This window comes from Chanos chanos, chromosome 10 (assembly GCF_902362185.1).
Source record: "Chanos chanos chromosome 10, fChaCha1.1, whole genome shotgun sequence".
NCBI classification, from domain to species: domain Eukaryota; kingdom Metazoa; phylum Chordata; class Actinopteri; order Gonorynchiformes; family Chanidae; genus Chanos; species Chanos chanos.
The window spans coordinates 9,276,627-9,290,339 of record NC_044504.1 but is presented as its reverse complement, the minus strand read 5'-3'; the positions used below and the strand labels follow the sequence as shown (position 1 = coordinate 9,290,339).

Genomic DNA, 13,713 nt, shown 5'->3' with positions numbered 1-13,713 from the left:
AATTTTAATTTCTCAGCATGATGTTGCTGTCACAGCCTGCACCTCGTTTTGGACTTTTAGTTTGATATGTCTTTGTGCTCTTGTTCTGTGTCTGTCTCCGCCCCTCACCTGTTCCTGTTTGTCTCGTTTATTAACCTTGTTAATTTCTACCAATCATGCTTTGCCCTGTTTAGTTCTCCCTTGTATTTAAGCCCTAGTGTTTGCCTTGTCCTTTGTCTATCGTTGTTTGTGTATTTTGCACTTTGTTATGCTGCACCTTTTTGTTATTGGTTTTGTTCCAGTCTACACTTGTATTTTGATCTTCAGTTTGTTAGTAAAGTCCTCCGTTTGTCACCTTCATCATTGTGTCTTTGGACTTGGGTCCTGCACCACACCACCAGCGTGACAGTTACTGACCTTTTTGTTGGCTTGTAGAAAGGAGGATGAATGATGATTGAAAGATTGTTGCACGTGGCTCACTGCTCTACTACTGCAAAAAAAAAAAAAAAAAATACTGCATTGTACCATCAAATTTTTCAGTAGCCTGCTGTTAGCAGTCAGTCTTGTTTTTGGCTCCAAGAAAGCATCAGACTTTACAGTATTTCACGGTATTTTGGAAAAACAGTACAGCACTATTGGAATTTGGCTGTATTTTTACAGCAATTTCTTAGAGTGTGTGTGTGTGAGTGTGGTTCTGGAAAATAATTGCAACTTTGTGTGTATATACTTAACACTAAACTTAAGCTGCAAAACCTCTTATACACATCATATAATAATAATATAATAACACTTGCAAATAACTATGCAAGTCTACTTCAACTGTCAGCCATAGCTAAAACATTAATCGCTTGCAGTAGAAATATGCAATATGGTGACATCAGATAACAGCTCCACCTCGTGATGTAATTTGGTGTTTCCCACACATGAACATGTACCATTATACATGTGAGATGTGAATATGAATCTCTATGTATCAATTAATGTACAAATTGGACATAAACCTCTCGACTTTGTAAGAAAATTATGTAACTGCCTACTCATACTTTTCAGTTCTTTAGAATTTATTATGTGAAATATTTGTTCTCACAAAGGATTCATTGTATTGTTGTAATTGTAATATTATTTACCTGAATTAGTGTAGAGGCAAAGCGTGCTGAGTTTCTTATATTATTATGCTCTTCGCTGTTCTGGGATTTAACTGAGATATAAATGTCCTTAGGAACATGCAGTGTCCAAGCCCCCTAACGAAATTACACAGCCATCGAGTTCAGTTAAATCAGTAAATCAGTTAAACTATTGCAATGGAATTTTGACTGTGGTCACAACCATCACGGCAACAAGAAATTATTCATGGAACTCGTAAAAGTTTACAGCATGTCCAATTTTTTAGAGCTGTCTCTGGCTAATCTTGAGAAAAAAAATGGAAAAGCCAATGGATCATTAAGCACAAAACTATAAGTACAGAGCTATAACATTAAGTTAAACTCACATTATCGATAATGTCTGCCTGATGCCACTCAGATTACACCCTCACTTAGCAGCGCTCCTTCTGTGGGCACTGCTGAATGACATCACTGATGCAGTAGCTGAGCTGTGAGCACAGCAGTCTGGCACCACTCTTCCTCTGTGCTTTCAAGATGGGAGAGGCAGTAATAGAGCCTGCCCTGGTGCAATGGTGGGTTGTCAGAATTAAATCAGAAATTAAATCAGAATTAAAGATATATTCTTTTCACTCCTATATTTCAGGGCAGTGCATTTACCAAGTGGGTCAAGGCAAACATCAAGAAGAAGGAGTGCTGTTTCTATGTGGAAGATGTCAGGTACTGTGCCTGTTTCTGTTTGACTGTGGAGGTAGCTTTCTGAGTCAGCATGTGCCCTGCACTGACCTTGCATGTATTGCTGAGCCTATACAGAGCTCTAAGGTATCAGTGTAGGAATATGAGACATGAGATGAACCTAACATACTTGAAGATACCTAGCATGCGTGTTATTGCGACTAATTTACCTTACTCAATCATTAATTCCACAAACCTCTATTGTTTAATGTTGATGCAAAGGTAAATAGACGACTATTGATATCTGTATCAGTGATTATCAAATGATTTACAGTTCATTAAGAGACATCTCTATCTTTTTATCTCTAATTTTTGTGCGGCCATCCGTGTGTGCGGTACTGGACTATTATGTGTAAACGTGGACTTTCTTACAGTCAAGGAGAGGAGATTTGTAAGTGCGGCTATAAAAAGTCTGACCACATTGATGAAGCTCAGAGAAGATCAGAGACATCCATGGGTGCGCTGTGGGACAAGCATAGGCATATACGTGAGGTGCCTACTGATGCATTTGGTGAAATAGACTTTGGAGGACTGAATCAGAAAACAAGCAAGGTGGGGTTCTCGGGTTTTTCATTTTCTTGTTTTTGATTGTATGTCAGTTCATACATTAATTCATATTAAATCATATATTGATTATTTTCTGAGTGTGAAAGATTGTTTTGTTCCGGTGTGTGTGTGTGTGCGCGCGTCTGTGTGTGTGTGTGTGTGTGTGTGTATGTGGTGTGTGTATGGGCATGTGTCCGCGTGCGTGTGTGTAGTATGTTCGAGTGTCCTCAGATACTAATCCAGAGACTCTGTATGAGTTGTTGATTAGACACTGGAAACTGCAGCCTCCTAATCTGCTGATATCAGTCACTGGTGGAGCTAAAAATTTCCAAATGAAAGACCATCTGAAGAGGACGTTTCACAAGGGCCTGATTAAAGTAGCTCAGACTACAGGTTTACAGCACCTTAATGATTATATCTGAATAAAAATGACTTTCATTGTTTCTGCACTGCCACATTCTCTGTGTGTTCATGTTCATGTTCTATTGTTCATGTTAATGTTCAATTGTTATGTGGCACATGCAGGTGCGTGGATCATCAGTAAGGGCACCAACACTGGGGTGATGAAATATGTTGGGATGGCCGTCCATGAACACACTCTGAGAAACGGTTCCTCCGGCCGCCAGATTGTGACCATCGGCATGGCAACCTGGGGCATAGTGCACAACAGGGATTCTCTGATTCAGAGCGGGGTTAGAAACAGACCTTGCTGACATTAGCCATTAGCCATGTCTTTCAGCTAAATGCATGAAGGGGGTTTGTGACTACTTTTTAATCGATGATGAAAAAACTGATAATTCGCAAGATGCTGATTGCATGTCTCTCTATACTTCCACCCTCTCTCTTTTTCCCTGTCTCTCTCTCTCTCTCTCTCTCTCTCTCTCTCTCTCTGTCTCCCTTTCTCAGGGTTACATCCCTGTCAACTACTCTCTGGATGAAATGAATCTGGATGATGGGACACATGGACAGTATGGGAGGGAGATCGAGCTGCGTAGCCGGCTGGAGGAGCTCATATCCAAAGAACCCCTGGGAGACAAAGGTAAGCATCATCATCCTGAAATGTGCTGTTGTTTTTTCTTTCTTAGATAATCCATGCTTTTGACAGTATAATCATTTGCTTTCTTATCTGGCTTTGTTTACCATCTCCAGACAGTGTTGTAAAGGTTCCTGTGGTATGTGTAGCGTTGAATGGTGGACCAGGGACTCTAAATGTGAGACATTAAAACCTTCTGAATTTCTGAATTAGATTTTTGCGTTATGTATTATTACTTTTCATGAAGCTATGGTTAATCCAAAGATGTGTTCCACAGACTATTTACAATGCCATGCTCAACAAAACTCCCTGTGTGGTCTTGGGGGGTTCGGGGAGAGTGGCAGATGTCATCGCCGAGGTTGCCAGTCTGCCTGTGTCCCAGGTCACCATGGCTCTCATCCAGCGACTGATAAAGAAGTTCTTTGGCCGGGAGAGTGACAAGTTCTCTGAGCTGAACTTGATTGAGTGGACCAAAAAGGTGACAATGGAAACATGTCCGAGACACTTAGATGCCTGTAGATTTGGCATTACAGTGGTGATTTGGTGTCTTTTGTATGTGTGTAACTTGTTTCAGGATCATGCGTTTTGCTATCCTTTTTCGTCCTCTCCACAGATTCAAGACATAATTAGAATGCCCCAGTTACTGACTGTGTTCCGCTATGATGAGGGAAAAAAACAGGATGTGGATGTGCCATTCTTCAAGCTTTTTTGAAAGGTGCTTCTGAAAGAACCCAATCAAACCCACCAGCAAACACTTGAAATTCATCCAGTAACTTGATTTTGTTACCATAGTGTGCTAATTCATTCTTTCATGCTTCACTGTGACAGATAAAAAGTGTCAGATTCCATGGTAGCACTCCATGGTAGATTAATGTTTTTAATGATCATCCCAGTGTCTCCCAAATCTTTAGCAATCCTTCTACATCTACAATAAGCTTACCAGTGTTATGTCGTTGACGGTTAGCTAAGAACCATTACTTACTTTTCATGAAAGTCTCTTGCCTCGGCATTGTTTGTAGTGTTTGTTTGTTTTGTCTTCATTTTCGTGCTGTCTGGCTGCTCCTGTGTCTTATCCCCACCAACACCCATTGCCTCCCACCTCTTCCCTTATTCGCCTCTCCATCTATGATATGGGTGCAATGCTAGTACGCCATGCTCTTTGTAAAGAATTTTAGCCCCTGTGACAATACCTTTTGTCAATCTGGTTGTGCAACACAAAAGGATTCTTGGTCAGCCCAAACAGCACTTTATCAAGCCCAAGACGTCAGGGTTGCAGTAGTCTGCCATAGTTGGCAGTCACAGATATACTGGAGCTTGAATTGTTTCCCCACTTGTAAGTCGCTTTGGATAGAAGCATTAGCCAAATTAATGTAATGTAATGTAATATAATCAAGGGCTTTTCCTGCATCATGCGAGATCTTGATAGAAATCTTTTTCCACTGGCAAGTTCATTACTTCAATATTCCTCTAGCTCAAGATAACATTGATGAAATTTTGCTGCTTCCTTGCAGCCTCTAGGAGCAGTGAAACTTTTGGTGAGCAAAGCTGGGTGCAGCAGCTGGAACTGGCTGTGGCCTGGAACCGTGTTGACATTGCAAGGAGTGAGATCTTCACTGAAGTGAACCAGTGGAAGGTCCGTGCTTTGTCATCCAAACAAACAAACAGCCATATCTAACATGGCTGTCAGTGCCAGTAAGGGGTTGAATTCAAATGATCATCGATGATAACTGAAGTGAACTTAGAGTCTTTGCATTAGAGTCAATGATAAGTTTGCTTGATTTGATTCTGACTGTTGTTACCTGTCGTTCCTCCCTCCTCTCACATCAGCCCACTGATCTGCATCAGGCCATGTTCTCTGCGCTGGTGGGCCATAAGCCTGAGTTTGTGCGGCTGTTGTTGGAGAACAATGTTTCTTTTGGCAAGTTCCTGGAAAAGAAGGGCCGTTTGTGTGATCTCTATGCCAAAATGCCACACTGCCTCTTTCGACACAAGCTAGAAAAGCGTCTTCGAGATGATAAAAGTAGCTCAAATAAACTCTCCCTCAGTCATGTATCAGACGAGGTGTGCCACCTACTGGGGGGTTTCACACAGCGGCTCTATCCTATTTCCACGACCCAGCGCAGTGATGTGCGTGGAGACGCCACCGTCCGACAGACAGTGAGTTAGAGCATGGATGCTGTCATTACAAGACCTCTTATCATGTTGTTTTAATAATAATATAAATGGATAAACTGATCTATGGCTTTCCCTAGATGACATTTGAAGAGTACATTGAGGTGCCATGCGACTCAGAGGACAGCAAGACCATGGACACTGTTTGTAATCCAGGCAGAGACCTGTTCCTTTGGGCCATCGTGCAGAACCAGAAGGAGCTGGCTGAGATCATCTTTGATCAGGTAGTGCTACTGGAGAAAAGGAGGGAATGCTATCTTAGGATGAACAGGATAAGGGTTTGTTTTTGGCTTGTGTATATATGTATACACGTACACATATAACACACACACAAACACGCTAAATTACATATATCTGTGCTCTTTTGATATTGTGCAGTAATAGTTTTTATCAGGAGTTTAATGCTGAAAAGAATTTTTCCTGATTTTAGTTGTCTTTTGTTCTCATCCTTAAGTTGTGTTAAGAGTATAAAGGTAAAGACTGATGTTATTGTTTGATGTCTGTGTGTAGTGCAGAGATTGCATTGCAGCAGCTCTGGCAGCCAGTAAGATTCTGAAGAAGCTTGCACAGGAGGACGAGAGTGAGGGAGTTGAGTCAGAGGAGATGAGAGAACTGGCCAACCACTATGAGAAACATGCCATTGGTACAAAGTTTACATTATACACAGCAAAACACTCTCACTACATCAGGACAAGCCAACCTTCTACCTCCAGACCAATATTCTTTAAGAGTTTATTTTATGGGTCGATTGATTGATTAATTGATTGTTGACGTACATTCTAAACCATATGTGGATATGGTTACTTTACGTGAGGAGTTATATTTAGGGTATAGAGAATCTGTGAAGCATACTATGCTCACTAATGCTATACATCCTAGACTCCCCATACCTGTGTGTGTGTGTGTGTGTTTCAGGTGTGTTCTCTGAATGTTACAAATGGGATGAACAGCGGGCTCAGATGCTGCTGGTCAGGATTTCACCCTCCTGGGGCAAAACCACCTGTCTACAATTGGCTCTGCAGGCCGACGACAAGAACTTTGTGGCCCGTTCAGGGGTTCAGGTCAGAACATGTTTGACCTTTGGGCACAGGCTCTTTTGTGTCTCATTGCTATTCACTGCATTTGAGAATTTTTCAAATTAAATAGATGTGGATGTGGTCCTTTTATTTAAGTATTTCTCCAAACATCTGTGGTGAGGGAAACATGCGTGGGGGTGGGGGGGATTCAGTGTGAAGATCATGGCGACACTGGGTTGGCACACATGCTTATAAGGAAGATTTGTGCCTTGTGCAGGCTCTCTTAAACCAGATCTGGTGTGGAGAGTTGGCCGTTGATAATCCACTGTGGAAGCTATGGCTCTGTATGTTCTTTCCTCTGGTCTACACAGGCTTCCTGAACTACAGGTAACCTCATCACACTGCAGTTTACACTGACATTCACAAAAAAGAAAGAAAAACAAGTGAAAAAGTAGTACCAGTTAATGTTGTCATAGGTTATATATATTTGATATTAATGTAATGAAGTTTATCTGAATGCTTTTTAGCAGTCTGTTTGTAATCTTAAGACATGAGATAAAATTAGTCCAGACTTTGGCTCTGTACATAGGTTTAAAATGAGACAAATGATCACAAGATGGCAGCATGACATTTGGGTCAGTGACGCTGTCAGATTAACACTTCATTTCCTTTTATCTCCTTGGGGCAGAAGGCACAGATTAGCCAAACAAAACAAATAAAAAAAACCCTTACATTTCAACCATTTTTAGAAGAATGTTATTTTACATTATACTCAGTGTGTTCCTTTTAAGCATAATATTCATGAGAAAGTGATGTTACTCTGTGTATGTCAGGCGGGATGAAGAGATCGAGAAAGAGGCCAAGAAGAAGAAGGAGGAGGAAGAGAAAAATGCAAGGCGCTCTGTTTATGAGACCTGCTCCAATCCCCACGGAAACTCAAGCATTCGGTTTATATTTACAAAATACTTTTATCATTGAAGCCTGCTCTTAAGTGCATTTAGTTATGGCAAGACTAGAATAATAACTGTCAACTCCTGTCAAAACCTAACTTATGCCTGTGCTCTATTCAGTGACTCTTCAGACAGATCATCTCTGGAACCTTTGACCTGCTCATCCAGGCTAGTGGGCCTGTTCACCTCCCCTAAGGTGAAATTCTGCTGGAGCATAGCATCTTATTTTGGCTTTCTGTGGCTCTTTGCCTTTGTGCTGATGATTGACTTCCAGGACACTCCATCCTGGAGGGAGCTCCTGCTCTATGTGTGGCTTGTATCGCTTGTGTTTGAGGAGATTCGACAGGTGAGACCTTACAACATATGTCACTTCTCTTTATTTGGATCAGAAGCATACTCAGCATAACAGGCTTACAAATAAACAGTAACAAGTTCAGTTCAGTCACTGACTCAGATTTATGACCAGCATTTTCATTCACAGTGAGGTGTTCTGATTTGCATTCATGTTTACCTGTGTTTAGCTTTTCCATATCCCTGATCAATCTGGATTTCGAGGGAAAGCGGGAACATACATCAGTGACATCTGGAACATTCTTGATGTGATCTCCATACTACTGTTCATCATTGGTTTAGCTTTGAGGTGTGTTAAGAGAATAGAACAATTATCTATGACTTGTCCAAAAAAAATTTCTCATATTCTCATCTCTCTCATCTTCCCTCCAAAATTAATTTCAGATTCAACACAGTTGAATTTTTCTTTTTGCAGGCTCCAGCCCAATGACTCATTGTTCTATGCAGGCAAAGTTATCCTCTGCATAGACTTCATCATATTTGCCCTGAGACTGATGGAAATCTTCACTGCTAACAGAACTTTGGGCCCTAATATCATCATCGTCAAGAGAATGGTGTGTACTTGACTACTGACCTCACATTGTAGCTTTCAGGGTGTAAAGCCAGTCATCATTGATTACATTTTATTGCATAAGAACATTAAGATTCACGTTTGTCATGTGTTGCTGTATAACATTATGAGACCAGTGAATGACTGTTGTTGTTTTTTTTTCTGTGTTCTCAACAGATGAAGGATCTGTTCTTCTTCTTGGTTCTGTTGAGTATCTGGATCGTGGCCTATGGAGTGGCTGTACAGGGCATTCGAGTCCACAACGAGGTGCGGCTCGACTGGATATTTCGGGGTGCTGTCTATGAGCCCTACCTCATCATATTTGGAGAATTGCCAAAGAGCAGTGACAGTGAGTGTCAATAATGTCCTATTTCTTAAACGCACACTGAGATTTCATTTTTCAGGCCTCTAACCTTAAATCTTATTTGTTGGTGCAGATGCTGAGTTTGACATAAGCACTTGCAGTGTGGATGGTACAGACCCTCTGAAACCCAAATGTCCTGTACTGAATGAAAACAACATGCCTGCATTCCCTAAATGGATTACTATTATCCTGCTTAGTGTTTATCTGCTATTTTCCAACATACTGCTTCTTAATCTACTAATTGCCATATTCAAGTGAGTTACTACTCCAAACACTTTGTTTTACCCACCAGCATTAACCATTAAATATATATCTTGTCCAAAGTACAGTGTAATTTTATTGAAATCACTTAAAACATTTATTTTAAAATTTTACAGACACAGTAGATCTAAAACGTGGTCATTTAGACTGAAATAAATTATCCCCTTGAACAATGTCAGTTACCTCATGGCTTCTTGATCAGCTTGCCCTCCACACTTCTTTGACTTTTCATTGACTTTTCTGAATAGCTACACGTTTCAGGAGGTGCAAGACAACACTGACAAATTCTGGAAGTTTCAGAGGTATGAGCTGATAAGAGAGTACCACAGCCGACCTCCAGCACCACCTCCCTTCATTTTGTTCAGCCACCTCTACCTTTTCATCCGAAAAGTACTCCTGTGTTGCCCTCTGCGGAATGACGACCATTTCAGTGAGTGCTCGAAGCGAGTGGGATTGAACAGTGCGAGAAAATGTGTGGTAATATAACAGTTTCATTTTTTTTGTTACTTGTTCAGGTATAGAGCTGGCCAAAGAAGAGGAAGAACTGCTGTTGTCATGGGAAGCCCTCATGACGGATAATTATTTGGCATCTATGCATCAGGACAGTAGTCAGAGCATGGAACACCGTATCCAGGAAATGGCTGAAAAGTAAAGAAAATAGGGGGCTGGGAGTGGACTTCTGTACCCTGAGACTGCTTATGACTTATATAATTATTATGGCTAATTTGGGTTATATAGAATTTATTTTGAGGTTATTTAGAAGAGCCTGGTAGAAATGGAAGGTTCTGGTCATGCTCTCCAGGGTCGGCACCATGTCAGAGTTGCTGGAGAGGGAGTGGGGGCAGGACAGTGCATCTGAGATCATACAGAGGAGGCTGACTCAGCTGGAGGAGCAGGTTTGGAGCTTTAAGTGTCCACACGTACCACCACCAGTGAATCTGGTTTTAATGCCTTGCATTCATTCCTTCTCTGTCCAAAATGTCAACACTGAGATTCAAAGCTGTCATTGTTCAACTTTGTGACACGTTGATAATTCTCTGACAGGTCTCCCAGTCACTCCAGTGGATAATGGATACACTCAGATCTCAAGGTTTCAAATCAAAAGAGGACCCTCCAGTGATTTGTAAGTGTATGTATGTATGTGTGTGTATATATATGTATGTGTGTGTGTGTATATGTGTGTGTGTGTGTATGTGTGCGTATATATATATATATATATATATATATATATATATATATATGTGTGTGTGTGTGTGTGTGTGTGTGTGTGTGTATATATATATATATATATATATATATATATATGTGAGTGTGAGAGAGAAAGAGAGAGAGAGAGAGAGAGAGAGAGAGAGAGAGAGAGATTTTGTCTTGTTCCACTCTTTGATGAATGCTAAACAAAATTCCCCCCCACCCCCCAGGTAAAAGCACCTCCCTAGATGAGCCAGATGGGCAGGAGACAGATCAAGCGAAGGCCCAGTATCACCTACTTGCACGACAGCTCCGGTACCCTGACAGCAAAGAGCCTCGCTTCCCTGTCCCAGAGGAGAAAGTGCCCTGGGAGGTGCTTTATTTTACTTCACTCTACTGTCTAGTGGACAAACTGATGGATAAGTGTATTTTCCCTGTTTGCAAAGCTTTTTTCTGATGTGTTTACACTTACACACTCTGCTACAGGTGGACTTTAGTCTTTACAAACCTCCGGTTTTCAAAAAAGAGCAGATCAATGAGTGAGTTTTATATTAAAGACAAAGTCTGAAAAATACAATCTGAACTTCATAATTTTACTTCATTCAACATATTGAGTTAGCTCTGATGAGAAAACAAGCAGGTGTTGTAAAGGAATTGTTTTTTTTTCTTCTGCAGATCAGAACTTGCTTCTTTAGACAACTGCAGGTATGGAGACATTAAACATCTTATGGACCAGCACTGCTCTGTTATTACCACCATGTTATTAAACTTTACTTATGTTCTTTCTCTCTTCTCTTCTTAAAAAAAAAAAAAAAAAAATCAGAAATCCAAATGGCCGGACTGGAATGAGGGGGAAAGGAGTGCTTAACAACTTGGGTCCAAATCGTGGGGTCAACCTAATTCTCACTCGGTGAGAGAATGAAGCTCTAAAATCCAATTCCCTTCCAATTTAAAATGGAGAAAAAATAGATACTCACATACACACACACACACTACACACTACACACTACACACACACCCATATGTATATATGTATATGTATATTTATGTATGTGCGTGTGTGTGTGTGTGTGTGTGTGTGTGTGTGTGTGTGTATATATATATATATATATTTATGAATATATATATATATGGTGTATATATATATAAATGCATACTATGGCTTTTCCCAACATGCACTCAGATTAAGATCAGATTTAGACTACAAATGGATCAGATTAAATGCCTCAAGATGAAATAATTTGATTCATTCGTCGTGTATCTTAAGGTTAGCCCTGCAGCCTGGCGCGGAGGATCTGCAGTAACATGTAACACGCATTGACTTAAATGAGACAGGGGTTTTTTCTTTTTCTTTTTTTCCAGGTGGCGTAATAGTGACCGCTCTGCTCTTGAGTTCCTGGCTGTTTGGGATGAGCCTGCACACCAGTGGGCATTTCCTGCAGTGAGAACTCTCTGAACTCTCCCTAAAGAACCATTAAATTATGTGTTATAATTCTCATTTGTCATTGTGTAATAGTGAAAGAGCTCAGAGGAGTAATCATGTTTAGAGGGTTTCAGAGTTTTATTGTGTGGTACATCATACCATTAACTCCAGCTTCAATGCTCTCTTGTAGTCTGATGGATCCATACCTGAAATGCTGCTGAGTCTACTGGGCACAGAGCTGTATCAGAAGATCAAAGCAGAGTTAGAGGACCCAGCCCAGAGAAAGAAGGTAAAATGCAGATACCTGGATGTGACATGTTATGCTTATGGCAGTATCCTTGTCTTGTTCAGCTAAACACTATAGGTAGCAAGTGCTTTTATATGATAATCCATGCATAACTCTTTGCATGTCATAAAAGGCCAACATTCATATTCATTTGGACAGAGCTGAGTTACATAGGATGTAGGTTGTAATATTTATGAATATTGTGTCAAACACACTTACGGTTTTGTGTTCTTCTCCAGGTTGATGAAGTTTACATTGATGATGTTCCGAACACTGATAACGCTTGGCTTGAAAGATCTATCATCAACATTCACGTAACCAGTTGGCAAAGCGGTGGTCAAGAGGTAAAGGGAAGCAGACAAGCAAGTGTGAGAGGCGGGGGAGACAAAAAGAGTGTTCTGGTCCAGTTCTCTATTCATAGCCTATCGCTGATGACATGACAGGCAGTTAACTCCAAGACTACTCCAGTCATCAATGTTAAGACATATTACTCTAGATAGTTATTCGTTAATTAGAATAGAAATGTGCACAAGTGCTGTGATGGACTGGCGACCTGTCCAGGGTGTCTCCCTGCCTTTCACCCAGTGAATGCAGGGATAGGCTCCAGCACCCTTCGCGACCTTAATTAGGACAAGAGGCTTTGAAAATTAATGGATGAATGAATGAACGTGCACACATGTTTTGATGTCTAATGTAAAGTGTAAAAGTTGAGCTAATCACAGGTCACTTAATTTTGGAGAAAATTTTTATGTCTTGTTTTCTCCAAATATCGGTCAAACAGTCTTAATGCAATAAATTGGATTTTTTTTGTGTTCTTCTACATGGAAAAGTACTGCACAGCCTTCTTTTTGAGATGACATTTGGTTTTATTGTTCATCGCCGACTCTTTCGTCTGTACTCAGGTCTGTGTGTGATTGGAGGAGGTTGAAGAGCTTGGCTGTTCTCTGCGAGCTGATCTTTTCTCTCTTCTCTCTTCAGACTGAGTCACTGCAGTGGAAGGAGGTGAGCAGAAGTACAGCGGTGTGCGAGTACCAAAGAGAGGCTCTCCGGAGAGTTGCTCAAGACCACAATATTCCTTTCTGATCCTCAGGAAAAACAGCACGTGCCAAAGCTCTAAGAGACTGAAAGACTACTGATACAGTCTGCACCATGTTGTAGAGGACTGCAATGACAAAACTACATAAGCCACACTGTTTTCATTGTATATCAAGACGCAGACAATCCTGTAAGAAATTATAATTTGAATTACTGAGGCAAACTGCAGTACATTTAATAAAAAAAAAAAGTAATAATAATAATAATATAATCATAATGGTTTATTGACAGTATTGTAGTATTCCTCTCTCTGTCACTCACAGAAAATTAACAGGTGATTTTTCTCAGGCAAACTGATAAACTGATTTCCATCAGAGAGAGAGCAAGAGAGAGAGAGATTGTTGATCAAACATTTTTTTAAGTCACGATCATTGTGCTCATTAATCAAACAGCAGTGCATCTGGTGGCTGATTTGCAACACAAAATTGCCCTCTAGTGCTCATAATGGACTGACATCTTTATTTGTCTGATGGGAAATAGAAATTTCGCAAAGGTTTGACGATATTGGTATAGATATAAGGCATCAGATAACATCAGTTAGGTTTTCTCAGCAGTAGCCAGCTCATATGACATTTTACAGGGTCCCTGATAATGCCACCAAAGTCTTCTTCAGACCAGCTTCGTTCATGTAGCAGTTTCGGTGTTTCTGCTCAGTGACAGCTCA

At 40.6% G+C, this 13,713-nt stretch overlaps 1 pseudogene; it reads left to right on the top strand.

Annotated features, from left to right (window-relative positions):
- Positions 1-1,616: 1,616 nt before the first annotated feature.
- LOC115822762 (transient receptor potential cation channel subfamily M member 2-like) lies at positions 1,617-13,037 on the top strand (annotated as a pseudogene).
- Positions 13,038-13,713: the final 676 nt, after the last annotated feature.